Here is a 23,492-nt window from a genome sequence, read left to right as displayed (position 1 = left end):
TAGGATTGCTAAGGCTATGACAAAGAGGCTCAAGGAGTTGTGAAGAGATAGCTTAGCAAAACATTGTTTTCATAGCATAGAAAATAAACGGGGTGATGGAATGGTCAGAAGATTAGTGACTATACAAACAAGGGTAGATAGAGTCAAGAGCTCTATGACCAACGCCATCCTTCCTACGTCGGGAACTAGACATTAACACAAAGTGTCGGCCATATGTCCTCCCAAGCAATGTCTTACACAAAGCCTCAACTTCTCAATCGGTAACAAATCCTCCCTAATCGAACAGATCGACAACAAATCTCTCCTATCAAACTGATTGACAACACTTCAGCATGTGAAAACATGCCATCAAACTTCCGAGATATTTACCTGTACAAACACAACCCCAATCAGTGACAAACTTTCAAATGTATAAATAGATACAAACCTTTGGGGTCTTCCAGACAACTTGATGTTGCTTCTCATCTATTCACAGTAGGACTTAGAGTTTTCCCAATGAATCTTGACAAAAGATTCCTCAACCACGCAGCTTCCTTTCCTACTTCTCATGCAACAACATATTTCATAAATCGATTTGGCTTTTCTTATCTTAGCAGCCCTTCAAAATACATTCTCATATTTCTTCTATCAAGGTGTCCATCATGACTATGATATGACCTCCCTTTCAACTAGGGAGATTCCTTTCATCCAAGCTCCCTCTTAATTTAGGGAGATTTCTTTCAATCAAGCCCCCTCTTAACCTAGGGAGATTTCATCCAGGCTCCTTCTTAATTTGGGGAGTTCTACTTCTTTCTACGAGATTGGAGAATTTGTCATGGCTTTCATCCTTCTCATCAGAGTTATCATGATCATCATTATTCACATCATGCTTATCATATCAACTTTACTTTACGAACATCTTCAAGATTGTGTACCTGCACAACTTAGATAGCAAGTACAACCAAATCTATAGAAGCATGAAGTTGACCATATCAAAATCACAAAAGCATTCAACTTTATATATCAGATGCTCAAACTTAATTGCAAACAAGAGACACATACTCTTCAACTTCTTGCTAGGGTTTTTGTCATAAACCCTAGACTACTTCATCAAGACCTTGAGCATTTCATTACAACTTTCACTATATCTAGGGTTTCAATGTTTCTTCCAGAGGTATGACATACCCTACTACAACATATTGCAAACCCTAGAAACAATTCAAACAAATATAAATCTACAATGTATCTAACAACTTTCAGAATTCATATGTTAGACTTCCTACTAGGATTTCATACAAACCCTAGATTTCATACATGAGAATCAAAACCAATCACAGCTCAATCAACAACATGACTAGCTTCCACTAGGGTTAGTTGCAAACGTTAGATTTTTCTCAAACAATCAAACATTAGTCATAACTAAAAATCAGATTTCAACAATCCTACACAAATCTCAAATTGTCACATTGTCATCATATATTAGAGATTTGGACTTCTACTAAGGTTTGATTACAAAACCCTAGAATTCACAAAACTATCATCCTAGAGAATCAAACTTTGACTAGGGCTTAGTTCCAAACCCTATGACTCATGACCACCAGCAAACAGGTCAACTTATACATCTAGGATTTCATCATCATACATAGGCATCTCATAACATGTGTTAATTAAAGCCAACTTCACTAATATCAATAAGAGTTAGACATATAACAAACTTGATTAGATTAGGGTTTGATCGGGCAAATGCACATATCCCAAGGAAATCATTTCCAAGACATTATAATGGTCTTGCTTATACACCCTACCAAACCTTAATGATCTAGGGTTTCAATACAAAACATAGCAAACCCTACCAATACTTCAAGGGTTCAAGATTTGAGAAATTACCATTCAACCATAACAAGTTAGGGTTTCCATAACCATATCAAAACGCCAAACATGACTTCATTAAAACATCAAACATTTTCTTGACTTCAACAATAACCCTAAGTAGGCTAGGGTTCCACACACTATCATCATCATACTCTTAAGTTAGGGTTTTCACAACGAACCTTTCTGGGGTTCCACAGGAATAATCAAAGATATAAGGAGGGTAGATTTATCTAATGATGAATCACCCAATCAAGAATCTTTAAGATTCAGGAAAGCTAGACAAAAAGATGTTAGTAATAGTTTATCAAGAATGAATATGGAGAGAGCAAAACTTGTAATTCAAAACATACCTCTTGTTTCTTAACAAACCTTGTAATTCCAATGCTTTGTTTTTGTGAGGCCTTCTTCCTTGAGTCTTCAACAAGTTTTCCTAAACAAGGAAAATAAGAGTAGAAATGTGATTAGTATTTAATGCAAACAAAACTAGATAAGGAAAACTAAAAATGAAAATGGTAATAGGATACTTATCTTTGGAGGTTGGTGAAGGCTCCCTCCAAGCTTGAGGGATACCTATACCCTTAAGAACAAATAAAAATGTTTTTCCAAAATATGTTAAATCTAAAAACTAGAAAACAAAATGAAATAACAAAATCTTAGATCAAAGGACTTCGATCCAACAACAGTAGGAGCAACAACTTTGTCCAAACCTGGAGAACTTTGATCTCCCTTGATACACCTCAGAACAAGGTGAGCGTTGTCCCAAAATTTTTGATCTTGAGGTTTACTATCTCCTTCCAGAAACTCGCACTCCTTTCCAGCCCTTCTTCTAGCCCTTTCTCAACTTCGCACTTTTCCAAGATCCAGTTTCAGAAATCGAACTATGTGAGAGAGAATAAGATGCTTCAAATGAATTTGAACTCCTTGTATATATAGCCTTCCAGGGAGGTCGAATTACTTGTCTTGAGGCCAACTTGGTGTGGAGGAGAATAAATTTATTTTTGACTCAAAAATAATTCATTTTACATGATTTGAAAGCCCAAGAAGGGTCCCTTTTAATGTACAATGACTCTAATGAGTTAGAGTAAATCCTAGAAGTCCTCAACGGGGACTTTGACCTAAAACATGTGACCCAAGCATGAAACCCATGCTTTAATAAGTCATAAAATAATAATAAAAATATTATCTTCATTCTTTTGATAAGTACATCTCAAATACATTTATGAAGACCGAACCTAGTTACAAATTTCAACACATTGCATAAATAACTTGAATGCAAATTGAAATAGAAACAGTACAGGATTACCTCTACTTTTCTTTTACTTTTCCGCTGATAAGAAACATTTAACAAGCACACACATAAATTGAACACAGTTATTATTGGTCAAACACTGACCTATCAAAAACCCACAAGGGGTAAACCAGTTATAAGGAGGATTTTATTCGCTAATCTCAGAGAATTTTTTACACAACATTTAATATACTTCAAGTACTTATCTCTCCCTTGAAGTATGTGCCAGTCTCCTAGGAAATTGAACTGCTGCTGAGAAAGATGTGCCTTAGTCAGACCTTTTCCTTCCTCAGATTTCCTGCCACAGGTTTGCAATAATTACCTCGAGTTTTTGAGCTCTGCTCAACTGTTATTACTCTCCATTTCTGCATTGGAACTCTGCAATTCTTCCTCAAACTATGTGCTCAGAAAGACAGCTTCCTCAGCCTTTGAAATTCATGCCACAGAGCCGATATCTCTGCCACAAATTATGGGCCTGTCAGAATCATTTAATACTGTGAGAATCCCCTCAAAACTGCACAGATTCTTTGTCCTCAGCCACCTGAAAATCATGCTGAGGAAGTCTGAATCTTCTCATGTTTTTTATCAACAATCTCTGCCTTGGGATTCGAGCCGTAACTCTCTTCTCTGTTGTACGTTTTTCTCTCCTTCAGCTACCTGAGCTATCTCAGCTTCATGCCCTCTCTTCTTCCTTGCTCTCCTCCTCTTCTCCTACAAATACACATGAAGAATGAGAGCTCTCTATGCCTTTTTACCCTTTTTAGTCTCATTATGTTGAGAGAAGCCCTAACCTTATGATCAAGGGCTGAGATTAGATCTCAGCTCTCCTTGATCAAGGGTGGAGATCTAATCTCCCATTGACCCCCTTTTTTATATCGCCCCCCTCATTAAAGAGCTCCCTAGTCACTTTAATGTTGCTTTTGTAGCTTTTACCTTTTTCCACGTAAATTCAACTTAAAAACGTAAAGTGATTTTTATAATATTAAGTACATAGTACTAAAGTACGTCCTAAAGTGACTTTAAGAAACATGAGTTTAATAACTCATAAAGTCACTTACTAAAAATGTGTTCTCATTTCTTTTCGTAGGCAAAAAGGCAAAAGCGCTAGGAAAACACCTCCTTGGTACCTTTTTTCAATACTCCATCTTACCGAGGAAGGTGTTTCAAACCACTCCCATTTTATCTGTGAAATACACATGCTTTCCCCTTGGCAATGACTTGGTGAGAATGTTTGTGACCTGCTCCTTAGTGGATATGTACTCAAGCAACACTACTCCTCTATGAACCCAATCCCTGATAAAGTGGTACTTGATCTCTATGTGCTTTGACCGATCATGAAATATTGGATTCTTCGTGACTCGTGAGTTTAATGCAACTCTGATTAAAACAATATATTGTAGTTGGTCTCAACCTTTGACCAAATAGGCCACACATCATTTTGTGAAGCCAAATAACTTCGCAACTGGGTTGACTAGCTGCAATATGCTCGACTTCAGCTGAGCTTAGTGCCACTAATCTCTGCTTTCTATTGAACCATGACACCATTGCCGAACCCAACAAGATACAACATTCGAAAGTACTCTTTCGGTCAATAGCACTTCCTGCCCAGTCTGAGTCTGTACATCCTGTCAACCTGACTCCATCCCCCAGATATAGTCTAGTCCATAGTCCACTGTGCCTTGTAGGTATCGTAACACATGTTTCACAGCCAACTAGTGCATCCTCCTGGGATCCATCATAAATTGACTCAACATGTTGACTACGAAACGAATATCCAGTCTAGTGTTGACCATATACATCAATGAATTGAACAACTGACTGTATAAAGTGGGGTTCAATATGAAAATTTCCCTGAAATGCGACAACTGGAATTTATTCTTCTAACTGATTAATTATGCAGCTTATTTTGCTATGGCAAAATAATGAATAAATCACACTGCAATTTCTTCACAATAAAAATGATGCGGAAAATAAAATTGGAAACCGAGAAAATAGAGTGCGCACACAATAAAAATTGACACTGTTATTTTTGGACAAATGTCCTTGGAAAAACCCAATGTGGGAAAATCAGTGTTGCAGATGAGGGTTTTATTGTTATTCTTCAAAAAGGAATGAGATTACAATATCTAGATGCCGACATGCTAGTAATCCTCTAGTTATAATTTCTCTACTTCCTCCCACGCAATATCCATGTCAAAACTGGCTTCCTTAGCCACCCATTTAAGCACGTCATCCTGGCTTTGCACAAGCATTGCGCAGCTTTGCGCTGAAGATACTTCGAGACAAATAACTGTTGAATAAACTGATTTGCTGTTTCTTGGAAAATCACTTTGGCCCAATGTTCCACGAAGTGGGGATGAAGCGGGGACGTTTTTTGGAAGCGGATCTGCAGAAGTGTCATTTCCCAAAAATCTAGGAAGTGAAACGTCTACTATATATATATTATTTTTTATATTTTTTTGCTTTTATATTAGAAAAAAACAGAGAAAATACCAAATTAGTTGTAGAAGACATGAAAACATGCATATTTTTACATAATCAAGATAGAAATGGCATCCATTTTACATCAATGGTTAATTATTCCAGCATCAACCATCTAGATGCATCAACCATTTAGAATCTATTCCTCTTCTCTTGTCTAGCCTTTGCCTCTACTTCTATTCTCTAGGGATATTAGTCAACATTTCCCAATTTTGATCAAATTGCCTAATCCAAGCCTTATAATATAGTAGAGAAAGCTTAACATGCCTGATCGATGATTTTGACCTGAGTGAAGGGTACATTTTTGCTAAGGCCATGACAAAGGAGTTCAACCATCAACAACACCAACAATGGGGTACATATAGGGCTCGATGCTCTTGATTAAATGCTAATTACATGCCCTCATACATGATATAATCCAATGAAATGCCACAATCCCATTCATCCTGAAAACTGTTAAGTCTGCTAAATTTTGAATGGGGTATGAAATTCTATTTTCTCCATATGAATTCTGCTGAGGTGGGAACCACTCTCAAACATCGTAAGTCATTTCATGGTAATGTTAAAAATTTAATTAAAATGATGAAAATGAAAGGTAAAGGAGAATGTCACTTTTACTTTAAGAATTTAACATTACCATTAGGGAGCATCTAGGAAGTGTCTAGGGAGCATCAAGGGGCACATTGGGAGTATTCGGAAGGCATAGGCCACGTGGAACCATTTGAAACATCCACCTTATTTCGAATCCACTCGCAATCCGCGACGGATACACACTTGATCCTCCCCCGATCCGCAGTTGATCCTTTTTGTATTCGCGGATTGGGCAGCCAGAACTGCGAATCGGGCCCCCACGAATTCGATTTTCCAGGAATCTCCAAAAAATGGTGGAACCGCGGATCCGAAAATTCGCTGGAGGATTGGTGACAGATCCATACGGGACACGTTTTTGCCTCCTAATCCTTGGGGGAGATTGTTCCTGCAACATTGCTTTGGCCACCTCCGGAAATTCTTCCTGGCAATCTGGAGCTCCATCTCCCTTTGAAATAGCCAAATCGAACTGCTCTCTTTGCCCCCCTGCATAGGCTTCTCTAGCCTTTGCATAGCTCCTGGAATAACTGGCAACTACAGAGAATTTCTTTTAGAAATTCTTTCTCATAATCCTTTTGCTGTCCCTCAAACTGTCTCTGCTTCCCTTCTGGCTCAAACTTCTCTCCCTTGCTTGATCTCTCCAACTGGGTAGCTCGATCTGCCAAGGAACTCGCTCTACTGGTGCGTCTATCTCCATCCCCAGTGTCCTGTTGGTATAATCTTTCGTTGGTGAATTAATGACCATGATTAGATCTCCAGCAACGAATAAGATCATCTCAAACTCAATTTGTGTGAGTTTCTAGAGCATTCTCACTTTTCTCATTTAATTCCCTTTAATTAATCAATTTCCCTTTAATCATCGATCAATTAATTTAATTGAGTTGTCTCTGGGTGTTTTCTCTTGAAACTTTTTCTGGGTTCTGGAGATCTTGTGTTTCTTAGACTCTCTGACCAAGGTCAAGTCTAGAACACCTATCCAGTGCTACAAAAACTAAAACTCCCTCTTAGCGAGGAAGGTGTTCTCTCCCATAACATCTTCCCTCATGCGGCTAATGTCTGACATCTGTGACAAACTACCACTGCCCACCAACCACTGCACATACTCTGATTCATCTACTAACTTTGTAACTAAACCATACTGCATCTGCATTGCTACTGACACTGCACTGTAACTCCTGTATTTCTGCCAACACTGTACTGCGCTACCACTGATCTCATGTTGCTACAACTAACTAAACTTTGAATCAACTGTGTCCTCGGACTAGCTCTACAATTGTCTCCCGAGTCTCTGGTTGCAACTAGCCTTTGCACTGTCTACTGTGTAACTCTCTGTGCCTTGACTGGCTTTATGCCTCTGACTGCAACTAGTTTTGCTTCTGTCTCTTAAGATTTGACTACGCCTTGCTCAACACTAATCCAATTGCTACTGAAAACTGTAGCAAGGGTATTGATCCATGAGAGGAGTACGCTGCAACTATTGTTGCTCCTCTATGGACCCTGCCCATATCTCTGCAACTTTGGGGTCTAGAGCTCAATGTCTCCCCACCTTTCTCCTGGAGGTATAGCTCCATACAAAGCAAATTCGTCCTCCAACTTGGAAGACAAATTGTCGATCTCTACCGAAGCTATTGCCTGCTTCTGCTTCTCTTTCTTGTCCTTCTTCCTCTTTGGACACTGGGCATTGTAGTGACCAAACTCCCCACATCTGAAGCACTTGATCTTCGACAAATCCTTCTTTTTATTTTCTCCTTCCTGTGAGCCTTGTCCCTGATTGCAACCTTTCTTTGCCTTCCCCTTTGATGAAAGGGCGACATTCTCCTCGTTCTTCACACTCTTCTGTCCTTTGTTACTTCTGCCACTGATATGTCTCTCAACTAGAGCAAGCCTCATCTCTTCCTGTGTGAAATCAACCCACAATCGATCCCAACTAGGTAGATTATCTCGTCTAGTGATACCTTGGAGAAGGTAGTCAACTGTGGGGTGAAACCATTGAGAGCTGTACGCACTAGCTCACTCTCTTGAGGTACTTTTCCAACTGCTGCAGTCTCATCTCAGACATACTAAATCCTATTGAGATCAGGAGTGACTCCTTCACCCTTATGCATCTTGGTGGTCCTCAAATTTTCTTTCAAGAACATCTTTTGGTTCTTGGAAGGATTCTAGAGAAGTGTGGTCACTGCATCCTGTTGACTACTGGAGTGGCACTTGATTATTACATGAAAGAATCCATTCCCAAGGATGATCCAGGGGACACTTGTAGCATCAAATATCATCAGTCAACTGAGTTTTTTAACTCTACTTCTATCTTCTCATCATCTTTCTTGTACCTAGATTCCACACCCTGCGGGGAATTATAATAAGTGATACTAGTAATGATGAGTTTTTGAGTCTGTAACAGGCTTAAGATGTTGGGACTCGATCAACAAATGAGTACACCTTGGAGTGTTTTTCTTATCTGGTTAATTATCCCTTCCTTTTTAGAGGTGGATAATTTTCTGGGTTTTTTCACTCACGTTTTATCCCAAAGCCAGGGTGACGGTTTGAAGGTTGAACCCCGAACACATCTTAGTGTCTAGAGTCTATGTATATTACCATACTAGATCACACAAAAAATCTTGTGGAATTTGGCTAGGTCTAAGTGGGATTTTTTAATAATTAAAAATTTCCCGCAAAACGAGATTTTTTAATTATTTTCTATGTAATGATGTAAATAAGTGGCCTTGGGAAATGTCTAGGGTGTGTGACTACTCGAAATTCATCCTCAGAGACCCAACATTATCCTAGGACCCACTTTGCGGGTCAAAAAACTACTTATAATCCCTCAAAAGCCGATTTTCCTAATGACAGTGGCAAAATTGAGGAAAACATTAAAAAAAGTTCAATAAATTGAAAAATTTATAAGTTTTTTCAAAGTCAAAATAAGTCAAATTTTGATGTGGCAGCCATGTGGGGCCCACCACATGGAGGAAAGTCAAAGACAAAGTTTCAAGTGGCAAGTCAAAAGGTTCCAATTTGAGTTAAAGAGGCAACGTTGAAATATTACGTATGGTGAAAAGTGAATTATTGATTTAATACATTATGATGGAGATTAAGTTTGGAACTTTAATAAAATGAGTGGGTAATGGACCCCACTCAGATTCCTTGTCTATGCATAAGGCATTCAAAGGGAGCTACGCATATGCCAAATTAGAATTTCCAGCACATGCAAATTAATATTACTCCACGCTGGCCCAGTGAAAGGATTGTCACGCAGATATAGTAACGAGATACACTGCCATCAAGTAATCAACACACAGTTTAAAGTTTTCTTCCAAAAACATTTTAGAAAATACAAGAAACAAATTTGCTATAGAAAGTATAGGGAAAAAAACTTTCTTGAAATATTCTTCCATCTGATACGAAGTAAAGTAAAAGCGTTGTGACCTCGCAGTTATGAAGGTGGCTTGTCCCTTTGTAGGAATGAAGGCAGACTATGGGGACAAGAACGAAGGCACACGCTGGCTTGTAAGACTCTGGGGATGGGGATCGTTAATGACACCTCCGCGCCCTTGCCCCCTCTTTCTTATAGTCACCCCAATTTTTACCCTTTGGTAAGAGCTTAAGAAAAGGACTTCTCATCTAAATTAGACATTTTAGATTAAAAATAACCAAGACTAAGTGCATTCAAATCTAGTATAGGTGCATCTCATGCTAATACATTTTATGATTTCACTTGCAATTGTCCATTTTACTTGTCATTATTGAATATTTTATGTTGGCAAGCATTGTTTCATTTTCCTTTTGCAAGTAGAACACTAATTGATTTTCCTTTCACAAGATATCTCTATATGCTTTGATTTAGGCATTGATTATATTTTAAAAGCATTTTATATCTTGTATCGATTATCGTGCTAACATCTTTGTCTTCATTTTTTTGAAGCATTCTACTTTTGTTTTGAGCAAATATATCTTTTATTCCTGTTGAGCAATTTATCTTAAAACACTGGTTTTATGGTTTTAATATGTTAATGATTTTTATTGCTCATATCATATTTTGCTCATAATTCTTAAAAGTAATCCACTTTCACTTTAACATCTCTCCTAGAACCTCGCATTTCTTTTATCTTACTTTTCCATATTAGGGACCACCCCCCATAGCTAACCTATGAGATAGCTTAAACGAAGAGAGAGATGATTTAGTGTGACAACCCCTTCTCTTAGTTCCCTGCCACCAACCACACCTTGTAGGTAGGTGTAGGCTGCAGGGTTAACACATCCCACATTTCTTTGGCCATATTTTTGGCCACTAAGTGTGAGACTATATGATCTTCAACCCAATCGAGGATCAACCATTTCGCCTTGGCCATATCCTTATTGTAATTCTCTAGCTGCTGCGGGTTTGTAGGTATGGCTACAACTCTCTGCATACGTCTTCAGACCATGTTCATCTAGTAGGAAAGACATTTTGGCTTTCCAGGGACAATAATTTGAGGCTCCATCTAGCCTATCCTGATCTCGAAGTCCTGCTGAGTCCATTTTTGCAAAACTCAAAACTGGGAAAGTAAACAGGAATCTCCTTCTTTTCTTGCTTGGCTGCCTACGCTGCAATTCTCACTCCCTCCTGAAAATGCACAGTTCTTCCCGTTGCTATTGCCTTTTGCTACTGGAAATTGCGGATTCCCTCCTGAACCTGATTCAGAAACCCTTTGTGAAATTCCTTTGTGTGTGCTTTTTTCTTCCTCCCGACGCTGATTCTGCCATTGCAAAAACATTGCACCTAGATCTGCTCAACAAATTGTCTGATTTGTTCACCGGAACTGCTTCTCGACAAATCCACTGCCTGCTGGAACTGCTAGTGGATATTCGAACTTTGCCTGCACCTGCAACTGGAAATCGAGTTTCCTGCCCAACAATTCGACTTGCATGGCTGAACCTCTACATAGACTTGGAAGAAATTCACTCAAACTCCATTTGAACTGCGAAATTTCTCCCTCATCACTAAGCCACTGATCTGTCTTGAAACATGCTCTAATACCATGAGAAAATTTCCTTGAAATGCAACAACTAGAATTTATTCTTCTAATTGATTAATTATGCAGTTATTTTGTTACGACAAAATAACGAATAAATCACATTGCAATTTCTTCACAATAAAAATGCTATAGAAAATAAAATTTGAAACTGAGAAAATAGAGCACGCACACAATAAAAATTGACACCGTTATTTTTGGACAAATGTCCCCAAAAAAACCCAATGTGGGAAAATGAGTGCAACAAATGAGGGTTCTATTATTATTCTTCAGCAAGGAATGATAGTACAATATTTTGATGCCAAAATACTAGCAATTCTCTGGTTATAGTTTCTCTATTGCCTTCTACGAAAAATCCATGCCAAAATTGGCTTCCTCAGCCACCTTTTGAAGCACTTTCTCCTAGATTTGCGCAAGCATTGCGCAACTCTGCATTGAAGATACTTCGGGACAAATAACTGCTGAAGAAACTGAGCTACTGTCTCCTAGAAAATCACTTTGGCCACCTCCGGACATTCTTCTCAGCAATCTAGAGCCCAATTTTCCTCTCAAACAACCAAATGGAACTGCTCCCTTTGCCCCACTGCGCAAGGCTCTATAGCCTTTGCGCAACTCCTGAAATAACTGGCAACTGTAGAGAATTTCTTCGGGAATTCTCTCTCACGATCCTTTTGTTGGCCCTCAACCTGTCTCTGCGTCACTTCTGGCTCAAAATTCTCTCCCTTGCTCGATCTCTGCGACTGGTTTGCTTGATCTGCGAGGGAACTCTGTTTACTGGTGTGTCTATCTCCATCCCCAACGTCTTGCTCTTATAATCTCTCGTTGGTGAACCAATGACCATGATTAGATCTCCATCAACGGCTAAGATCATCTCAAACTCAATCTGTGTGAGTTTTTATAGCATTCTAACTTTTCTCAATTAATTCCCTTTAATTAATCAATTTCCTTAAGTTAAACTTAGGCAATTTTTAATTATCGATCAATTAATTTAATTGAGCTGTCTTTGGGTGTTTTCTCCCAAAACTTTTTTCTGGGTTATGGAGAACACCTATCCGATGCTACAAAACTAACATTCAACACCTCAGAATCTGAAGCATGTAACTTCTTCTAGTGGTGATCATCGGAGTAGCCATAGGCCTACAATCCTCCATACATAATCTCCTTATTATGCCTCTTGCATATTTTCCTTGGCTCACGAAGATATGCCCATCCTCCAAACCTTCAACCCCAAAAATAGTGCATCAATCCCATATCAGTCATGTCAATCTCTGAAGCAAGGTCTCTCTTGCAGTTTTTGATGAGTCTCTCTTCTCCTATAATAAACAAATCATCCACATACAAGACCAGAATGAGTGGATCCTTGCCAACCATAATGAAATATAGGTTCGGATCTGCATCACTCTTCTGGAAACCCATATGCTGCAAGTAGGCATCAATCATCTCGTACCATGCTCTCGACACCTGCTTCATTCCATATAGGGCTTTCTTAAGCCTACACACATGCGACTCTCTCCCATGCACGTCAAATCCCTGTGGCTGCTCAATGTACACCTCCTCCTGTATGACCCCATTGAGAAAGGCAGTCATCACATCCATCTGGTGGATCTTATACCCCATCTTAGTTGCTATGGAGATCCCCGCTCTAATAGAGGTATAACGAACAACTGGTGTGAAGGTCTCCTCATAGTCAACTCCTTCTACCTATGCTAACTCTCGAGCCACAAATCTCGCTTTGAACTTTTCCACGCTGCGATCCACAACATGTTTGATCTTGTAGAGCCCCACCTGGAAGTCACCACTGAGTTCCCCTTAGGTCCCTACTCTATCACCCATACATCATTTTTCATGATGGAGGCATACTCGTCCACCATGGCATCCCTCCAAATTTTCTTACTCGCAACCTCCTCGAAGCTAACTGGCATAGTCACCACAACATCCACCACATAGTCACCCAACCACTTTGGTGGTTTGCTCTCACTCACTGACCACTTGGGGTTCCCCACTGACTCCTGTGCTTCCTACAGGGTCTCATGAAGTCATCTTGGCTTCCTCTTCCTTGAAGTAGCCTCCATAACTGGTGTGGAAAAATGCTCCCCTGGAACCTCTCCTCTTGATGATGATTCCCCTCCTATGGTTTATGGTGAACTTGTACTCTGAGATCTTGTGCCTTGTGATTCTAAACTCTGTGAACCTGTCACCCTAGAAGTAGGTGATTCTCATGACCCTAGTGCACCACTAGTAGATATTGAAACTTGCGGTGTGGCCCCCTACTAAGGAGCTTGCCGCTCTACTTGATCAACCTCCCAAGACCTCCTCAAGGTCCTCTCTATTGAAAATGTGTAGTTGCAGTCAGTATTTGAAGTCAAAAAGTCAAAAGAAAATGTATTTTTTATAGATGGTTGATGTAGGCTCCATGATGAACAGGTCGGCTCCACCTCATGAAGGAGTGTAACCATTGGGTTTATTCGACTTGGTCAATTAAGAGACTCGACCTCCTCATTGGGCATCATCACAAACAACAAGTTCGATTTGTTCAAGAAGCATTCTGTCCACACATGCGAAGGAGGAGAAGTTGACCAATGGGTTTGACCAAGTCTTCTATTTGTTTGACCAATGTTGACTCTATCCTTTCTGCTGTTGTTTGACCAAATTTTTGACTGAGGAAGAAGGCTGAATATTCTTGGAACCTTTGACCCGCTGTTGACCGAGTTTGTAGAGCTATTTTCTAGGTGTTGACAGAGCTTTGACCATAGGTCAAAGTTTGAGATTTGATAGAGTTTTCTAATTCTATTGCAAGACCGAATTTTAGCCATTTACCATGAATTTAAGTCTGAAGTGTCTCAGATGCTTGCCAACAATCCTGAAAAAGGAATGGAATAAGGAAAGATTGATGTCAGCAACCTCCAAACGAAGATGCTTGACAAGGTATGGCTCATTGAAATCTTGAAGTAAAAGAATTTACTTTCATATTGATCATGAATAAATTTCACATCATGTATGAATTCCTTCAAAAGGAAGAAGCAGGAACATCCATTGTATCCATTGCATCCATTGCATCAAGACCATGAGAATGATGACCATATTGATCTTAAGAATCAAGGTTCTTGAAAAGCCAAGTCACCTTCTATATTGTAGGCCGAACTTCTTTGGGTAACATGTAATCTGCTCAGACTGAAATAAGAGGGAGACCACCGAATTGTAGGGGCAAGTTTTGTTCTATAAAAGAAAGTTTGATCTTGGAAAGAAGTATAACGTTCGACCCATTATGGAAGGTTGGAAAATCTTAGATGATTCACTGAAGTTCTGTGCCTGAAATGGTCTCCTTGTAAAGCATGTTCAAGAACTAAGTTGGAAGATGCCTCCTCAAACTCTTTGAATATGAGGTAAATATTATCCCTATAATTTCTATTCAATGTATCTTAGATCTAAATGATCTCTTGTTATCATGATGAAGTCCTAGTTTAAGTCAATCAAAGCAAAATAAGTCCAATGTTGAGTTGTGCTTCTTTAAATGTATTGCATCATGTTTAAAAAGGAAGCCTTTTCAATGAAATCGAAATTTAGGTTTGAAGACTTGCATCCCTTTGGACAAAGTGAACCTGAAGACCATGTCAATGTCCCGCCTTACAAAATGAGTTGTGCTTCTTTAAAGGTACTGCATCATGTTTAAAAAGGGAGCTTTGTCAATGAAATCGAAATTTAGGTTTGAAGATTTGCATCCCTTTGGAACAAGTGTACCTAAAGACCATGTCAATGTCCTACCTTACAAAATCTATGGTAGATCGAATGTCTTCTTCGAATAATCTTAAAGGTATCACTGTTTGTTTCAGGAATCTGTGAATGATCATCTAAGCCTCTGTATTTAAGACCAAAAAATGAAATTAGTTTGTCACAAATGCCAACAAGATGATTGATCAATTGGAGCATGTTTTGAGCATGTCTAACAGTCTCTTTTTATGCATAAAATCTAATCTATGAACTATGAAAGGCTGTTGTGGAGGAGGGATTGGTCCATTTCATGAATCTCATAGATTTGGAGGGCGTTGTTTGAGTATGAGGTATATCAATACAAAGATCAGCAAAGCTAGACGTCTGTGGATCAAGAGGTATGTCTTAATTCTTGATGATCTTGTATCAAAACTTTGATGAAAGGTTGAAAGACTCTTCAGCATAATGTTACATGAATGAAAAGGAGTCCTGGATGAAACCTTTGAAGGACAGATATGATAAAGTTCTTCAAGGAAATATTGTGATATGAATCTTGTAACTACTATTCGAGCTGTAAGAGAGGATATTTGAAGAATGATATCTATTCTATGATGAATGGATGATCAATTTTGAAAGAAGGAAATCACTATCATAACACTTTTGTTATAGTAATCTTGATTACCAGGAAAAAGAGGTTGAGTCCCACTTCAAGATCAAAGTCATTTACTGATTTAATATTGTCCCATCATAAGATGAACCTGTTGAGGTCAGATATGCCACTGTGAAAGACCTTGCATCTACTAATGGTTTGGGTACTTGGATTGATTTCTTGCACATTAAATGAAGACCTAATTTATGTTGCTACAATGAGAAAGTAGAGTTGCTTGGACCAAGGACAACCTACAAAAAAATGATGAGTTTCATCACTAATGTAAAGTGCATGACAAATCTAGGGTTTTGACATTTATTGAAAATCAAAGATTTGAAGACCCTTGTAAGCAACAAGGCTTGATAAGTAAAACCCTAGGGTTTATGAACAAAACCCTAGGATTGATTGTTTCCGCTGAAAGAAGAAACCCTAGCTCCTGCAAGGAAGGAATGACATCATGATGTGGACGAAGTTGATTTGCAAGTTGGATGCAAGAAGTCTAAGATCAAGAGGGAGCTGACATGTTCTCAAAAGATAAGTATTTTGTATCTCTCTTTCTTCATTATTACTATTATTATCTCTTACCTTTGCTTGTCTTGCTTGGTTGTATTTGTTCTTCCATGGCCTCCTAGTGAGGATTGCAGGGACATAATGAAGGCTGCCAAGGTTGTGGCAATAGATGAAAATATTGGAAGAACAAAGTAAAGCTTGTGACAAGAAGGCTCGTGTTGAGAGATGATGTTATGAAGATAATTCATAACAAGTAAAATAAATAAAATTAATGTAAATATTAAATAATCAAATACTGGTCATGTTAAATAGTCATTAAGTTAAGTGAAAAGGCATGTCTAAAAGACATGCCTAGTCACGAAAGGACACTACTTAGGTATATATATGCGGGTCCTCATTGTAACATTCATCACTTATACATTTTTATATATAATAAATTATTATTACAAAATACTTCTGTGTATTCTTACATTTAAGTCAACAAGCTATCAATTTTTATGCCTTAGTGGTATCAGAGCCATGGCGCACAATATAATCATGCGAGTCTTTGAACGTTGTTCGCTGCACAATGTGCCATTACATTCATGTCTTGATTGCGTTGAGCAGTTTAATAAAATTCAAGAAGTATTTCAGCGATTAGAAAAATCATGTGCAGAAGTTAAAGCATGTTGAAAGGAAATCGATAGTAAGGGAGATGATAGCGATAGTGAAGAAAAGAAAGAAGATGAAGCAGTAGATGATTATAATGTTCAATATTATGATGAAGGCATATCAAGGCCATCAAGTGCTTCGTTGATACCTGCAGGCCCAAGACCTGCTGTTCTTGTTGTACCCATTCAAACTGTTCCATTGTTGTCACGGTCTGTCAGTGCATCAGGAAGACTAGGAGTTGGAGATTCTATGGCTTCAAATAGCATGTTGCTGTCTCAAAGTTCACAGGTGCCTCCATCATACAAAATGGTTGTTGTTGGAAAGAATAAGAGTACTTACGCTGGGCATGTTCCTCTTTCGGTCTCGAGTGCTAACACTCTGGCAGCGACAAGTCCCTCTCAAGGTTCCACTGCTTCACATTCTAGTGGTTTTATGTAGAACTCTCTTTCATCTTCTATGTTACCTCCATGTACAATTCCAGGCTCCAAGAAAAAAAATAATTACTGTTAGCGCTTGAAATTTCACCTCAGGCTGAGAAAGGTAAACCTCAAGGCAACATCAAACCACTTCGCCTCGTAGCTAGCCCTACGGGGCGGGAGAGGGCTCTCTCCGATCTATCTCGGTGAGATCTTCAATGGACGAGATGACCAATAGGGTAACACTGATTTTAGGCTAGTAAACTGATCAAAAGGGTTGATTTGGGGTTTTTAGGGTTTTTGGTGGAAAATTGGGGAAATGGCAATTTTGGGTGCGAGGATTGGACACAGTTTCTGCAGGGGGTTCTTTGGGGCGAGATAGGAGACAGTATTGATGCTTTTGATTGAGGTGGATGGTCCAGAATGACAGGTGAGGAGCTAAGGAGAGCAAACAATAACTTTGAATTCTCCTTGAATAGTAGAAAACATTGAAATTAAACAAACTTAAAAGCAGAGCATGACAGTCATGAATTCTTACTTTAACACTTCGTTTGCTTAATGTGCAGAAGGAAAAGAAAGGAAATGATTCACATAACACACTTACAGGTACATAGAGAAACGCACCATCAATACATGTAACCACAAGAATCCCAAAGAGGACTGCAAAACCCTGGTCTTCCTTAGCCAAAAATTGCAGAGATACAGTGAATAATACAATGATAGCTTATCCCTCAAGAGTCCAACCATGAAAATGAGCAAGAAAGTACATAATATAGATCATCTAACCTCTTTCCCTGCCTCCATGGGTCGAGCTCACTATCCTAGGAGTTGTTTCAACCACTTCTAAACTAAACACTACAAACTAGGCAGTCAAAACAACTTGCCTCTATAAGCTAGGAAACCAATTCATTCATTTAATTTTCACCTTTTTCATGAATGAATCTTCTAGAAGAGATACATAAGTGTAAAAGTGTCATAAAAGTACATTAATTACATCAAAGAGCATAATAATCCACCCCAAAAAGTCAAACAGGGTCAAATTGCGTTTTTCTGAGCTGTACACTGAAATTTGGAGAAATTTGCCTGACGGGTCGCGCGCCTCTGCCTGACGGGTCGCGCGCCTTTGGGACCACTTTTGGGGCACTTCCAGGTGTCCAAATTGAGCAAGAGTAGGCTTGTTGGAAAGGTCTGTGAGTCTACTTTCCAACCCAACTGGAATTTCTGAATTTGGTGGTCATTTGCCCCTCCAAAAGTGCAATCTCCCAAGACTGCTTTCTGTGTCTCAAAAATGTGGCAGAAAGTCATTTTTTGCTTGTTTTTTGACTTTTTGGAGGCCCAAAACTTCATAAAATCTCGTCCATGGATGAGCATATGTAACTTCTCATGACAAATCTGGAAATGCTGAGTTTTTGCAAAATGGAGTTGCTAGGATGAAGGGTCGCGCGGGGGGTGAGACCCGTTAATGGAGAAAACCTGTAAATTGCCTGAAAAAACCAAAATTTACCCAAAATGCTCAAAATTTCTTGGGATTTGTGCTGTGGCTAGGCTATTTAGTGCCTTGGTCAGTCAAAGAGGCTTTGGCCAAAATTTAGAGTGGATCGGGCCTTTTCCGTCGTTTTAGTGCCTTGGCCAACCTCCTTGGATCTGGCGATTGCAATTTTGACATTTCTCTAAAACCATGACACCTGTGCAAAAAGTGAAAGAGGTTTTTCTTCTTTGGCATGTTATGGACAAAAACCTCTCTCAGTTTTCCAAAATTCATCTTTTATTGCTCTGGAACATCATTTGAGTGCGACTTGTCCCGATGTGTGAAACAAGGAATTTTGTCGAAATGGAGCGAAATGAAGGGTATAGGGGGCTTCTAAATTCTTGGGGAAATTTTTGGGAGTGGGGAGGGATGTTAGGAAGCAGGGGAAAGTGGAATCTCAGAGATTGAGCGAGGGGAAGGGGTCCAAAAGGGCAAAACACAGGCCCAACCTAGAAAATTGCCAGGTTGTAGCTAGAAACTAGGGTTTGTGCAAAAATGAGGAATTTGGGGGATTTCAGTGATGGGAAGCATTTGGTAAGGTACTTTAAGGATAGGGGAAGGTGTATGAACATCAGGATACAAATTTTGCCGATGATTTGACCGTCCAAGAGAAATTGCCCTCAAAACCCTAGGAGAGGAAAATGACCTTACCTAGGCGCAACTGAAGCATGGACAAGGTGTAAAAAGACTCATTAGACACTGAGATGATAATGAAAACCCTATGAATGATGATAGACTCAGCTGAATGATGACATGGAGCGCCATTTGGACAACTTTAGAAGGAGTGAAAGCAAACCCTAGACCTAATGCCTAGTGACCAAATTTTGCTTGAAAACTCTTTGAAATGACAAAATTTGACCTTGACACTCTGAGACCACTTTGTAAGAGCATATTTGATCACTGGAGGAAGGCCGGAAAGACTGACACTAACAATTACAACAAGCCCATCGATGCTACGCAGCACATCGTGACGTTCAATCCAAGTTATGATCAGCTCTGGGCTCCACTTTACGGCCCTGCTCATCCTTATGTCAAGGACGGGATCGCTCAGGGCATGAGAAACCACAAACTTGGTTTTGTGAAGGATTCGACCATCTAACCCTTCATGTTCGACAAGCAGTAGAATACTTTTCACAGGTATGGTTACATTGCCGACCCTTCTGCTTCTTTGGGTAGTCATATTGTTGGTGATTTAGAGTCTTTGAAGAAAAACGATGGGGCATCTGTGTATAATTTACCTAAAAGTGAGCATAAGAAGCAGAAACTCGAGAAAAAAATGATACAGAAGGACGAGAACGAGGAGGAGGAAAAAGAAGTTGGAGAGGAAGTTGATAATCCTTCCACGGAAGAGTGGCTGAAGAAGAATAGGAAAAGCCCTTGGGCTGGTAAGAAGGAGGGTTTGCACACTGAATTGACTGAGGAGCAGAAGAAGTATGCTCAGGAACAGGCTGAGAAGAAGGGTGAGAAGGTTGAGATTGTAGATAAGACTACTTTCCATGGCAAGGAGGAGAGGGACTACCAGGGGAGGTCTTGGATTGATCTTCCCAAGGATGCCAAGGCAACCAATGATCATTGTTATATTCCGAAGAGTTGGGTGCATACACGGAGTGGGCATACAAAGGGGGTTTCTGCGATCCGACTCTTCCCCAAATATGGCCATCTGTTGTTATCTGTTGGCATGGATACCAAGGTGAAGATCTGGGATGTTTTTAACAGTGAGAAATGCGTGAGGACTTACATGGGTCATTTGAAGGCGGTGCGTGACATATCATTAATCAATGATGGTTCCAAGTTTTTGAGTGCTGGGTATGATAGGAATATCAAATTGTCGGAAACTGAGACAGGGAAGGTGATTTCGACATTCTCCACAGGGAAGATACCATATGTTGTGAAGCTCCACCCGGTCGAGGATAAGCAAAATGTGCTACTAGCAGGTATGAGTGATAAGAAGATCGTGCAGTGGGACATGAATAGTGGTGAGATCACTCAAGAGTATGATCAACATCTTGGTGCTGTGAATACCATTACTTTTGTAGACAATAATAGGAGGTTTGTGACATCGAGCGATGACAAGTCCCTGAGGGTTTGGGAATTCGGCATTCCTGTGGTCATTAAATACATCAGTGAGCCTCACATGCATTCAATGCCTTCGATTTCTCTTCATGCAATCACAAATTGGCTTGCTGCATAAAGTTTGGATAATCAAATTCTGATCTACAGTACAAGGGAGAGGTTCCAATTCAATAAGAAGAAGAGGTTTGTGGGGCATATTGCAGCAGGATATGCTTGCCAAGTTAACTTTTCACCTGATGGGTGATTTGTTATGTTCGAAGATAGCAGTTGGGTAACGCATATTCACAGTATCTTGGCCGCTTCTTTTTGTATTTCTACACGAATTGATTTGCAAGGTGCCGCAGTGCTGGTTCATTGCTTCTATAATTTCGTTTTGGCCGGAGCAAGCATTTTCTGGAACTTGTTGCTTCGTTCTCAAGTAGTGTATTCAATTTATCAAAATGAGTTTTTTATTGATTCGTTTTGCATTAAAAAATGCAAAATCCATAGCCTGGCATGGCAGAAGGTCTCAATTTAGTGCAGTATCCACAACCCGACATGGCACACCGTGTCAATTTAGTGCAAAATCCACAACCTGGCATGGCACATGGTGTTAATTTGGTGCAGAATCCACAACCTGGCATGGCACATGGTGTCAATTCTAAACCAAATCAGACCTTGTACAGACTCTGTGATTTTGTGCTAGGGGTTAATTGTGCATGTGCTAATTGTTTTAATCATACGTGGACTCGTTTCAACGAGTTGAAACGAGAGCTTGAAAACCAACGAACGAAAAATTCATGTGAGTTGGAAGCTCTTCAAAATTCGAACGAAGAGGTTGAATTTTTGAGAAAGTGGGACTTCACTCCCGGTGAAGCATCCTCGACTACTGATGTTACCATAGTTTGCAATTCTGATGGAACTTTGTTTCACGCACACTATCTCATCTTGGCGAGTAAGTCGGATGTATTCCATGCAATGCTGGAAGGAAATGAAACAAAAGAAGTGCACATTGATATTTTTAACTCTAATTTAACTTACTCGCCATATTTTTAATTCATATTTTAAACTTTAATTTATATAGTTACGTTTAACATAGTTTAATTAATTAAATTTATTAAAAATAAAAAATAAAAAAATCCAAGGGAATATTATGATGATGAGAGGATGGCCAGATTATATACATCGAGACAACAAACACTAAGTGAAGAAAACCCACAGCATTAAAGCTTTGAGGACAAGGCTTCTGAAGGAAGGGGCTATGCTATGAATATAATTCATAACAAGTAAAATAAATAAAATTAATGTAAATGCTAAATAATCAAATATTGGTCATGTTAAATAGTCATTAAGTTAAGTGAAAAGGCATGTCTAAAAGACAAGTCCAGTCCTCATTCTAACATTCATCACTTATACATTTTTATATCTAATAAATTATTATTACAAAATACTTTTGTGTATTTTTAAATTTAAGTCAACAAGCTATCAGTTTTTATGCTTCAGATGAGCTTTGGACTTAAAGGGAGCAGACAGATCAACCAGATTGAAGCTTGTTTTGATCTTTGTCGAAAAGAAGTTAGTTGTGAATTCGAAGATGAAGATTGAGTACAAAGTGAAGGATTACCTTAGTAAGAGGGAGAAGACTATGAAGTCAGGCACCTCGAGCTTGTATTGATATTTGTTGAAGAGCAATGATGATCCCAATCTGTACTACAAAGCTGTTGAATATGAGCCCTTGATTTTTCTACTATATGTTGATGATATGTTTCTGGCAAGGGTTGAGGATCTCTTTGTCTAGTGTAAGAGGGAGCTGATTTTAAATGAAGTATCTGGGTCTAATGCATTGGATCAAAAGCATGACAAAAGATTGGTGAAATCCTTGTTGAGATCCTTTTGAAATTTGGCCTCATGGAGTCCATGGAGACTCCCGTGATGACAAATTTGAAGAAGTTATGAGACTTCGATTCTAACATGGTTGATCCTACTAATTGGTTCGTTGAACTATCTGCTACATGTATTTGCAGAATTTGATTGGGATGGATGTTCTGAAGATAGAAAGAGCACTTTTGGATGCTGTTTTAGCTTGGATATCATGGATGAGTATGATGCAAACCTTTGTTGTACTTAGCACGGATGGAGCTAGGTATGCAACTGATTGTTTAACCTATTGTGAAGCAGTTTGGCTTTGGAAGTTGTTTGCTGGTTTGTTTGATTGGTGTTGTAATCGACCGTGATATATTGTGACAATCAAAGCCGTGTAAAGATTTATGAGAATCTGCTTTTTCATGATAGGTCGAAGCATATTGAGATCAAGTGTCACTATATCCAGGATGTTGTCCAAAGAAGAGTTGTGAGGCTTGAATACATTTCTATTGATGAGCAGGTTGCTGATCTTTTGACAAAGCCACTATCCTGGATGAAGTTTTCTTGCTTTTGCAAGAAGCCTGAAGTGGCAGAGAATTCTTCCTGGAGAGAGAGAGCATTGTGTGAAAATTCAAGAATCCCACCCGAATCTACTACTGGAACAATGGATTAAACTTCTCCTATTTGTTAATTATTGAAACAAATTATTTACTGCTTCCTACAACAAATATCGAAGCTAATAAAATTGCAGCCTTCACTTAATTAATTAATTTGCCCAAAACAAGAACAAAACAATAGAGAAAGATACACATAAGTGACACAAATTTTTTTGGACAAATGTCCCCGAAAAAACCCAATGCGGGAAAACCGGTGCAACAGATCTGAGGGTTTTTATTAT

The 23,492-nt window shown here is 39.1% G+C and overlaps 1 protein-coding gene and 1 pseudogene across 2 annotated transcripts in view; both read left to right on the top strand.

The window, feature by feature from the left end:
- LOC149251825 (uncharacterized) overlaps positions 1–23,492 on the top strand; it is a 200,148-nt gene that overhangs the window by 78,810 nt on the left and 97,846 nt on the right. The gene's annotated exons all lie outside the window — the stretch shown is intronic.
- On the top strand, positions 9,641–23,267 carry LOC149251826 (uncharacterized; annotated as a pseudogene).

This window comes from Pinus tabuliformis, chromosome 7, assembly GCF_031772625.1.
Source record: "Pinus tabuliformis cultivar Carrire ecotype Pingquan chromosome 7, CPIR1, whole genome shotgun sequence".
Classification (NCBI taxonomy): domain Eukaryota; kingdom Viridiplantae; phylum Streptophyta; class Pinopsida; order Pinales; family Pinaceae; genus Pinus; species Pinus tabuliformis.
This window is presented reverse-complemented; position numbering and strand designations above follow the sequence as displayed.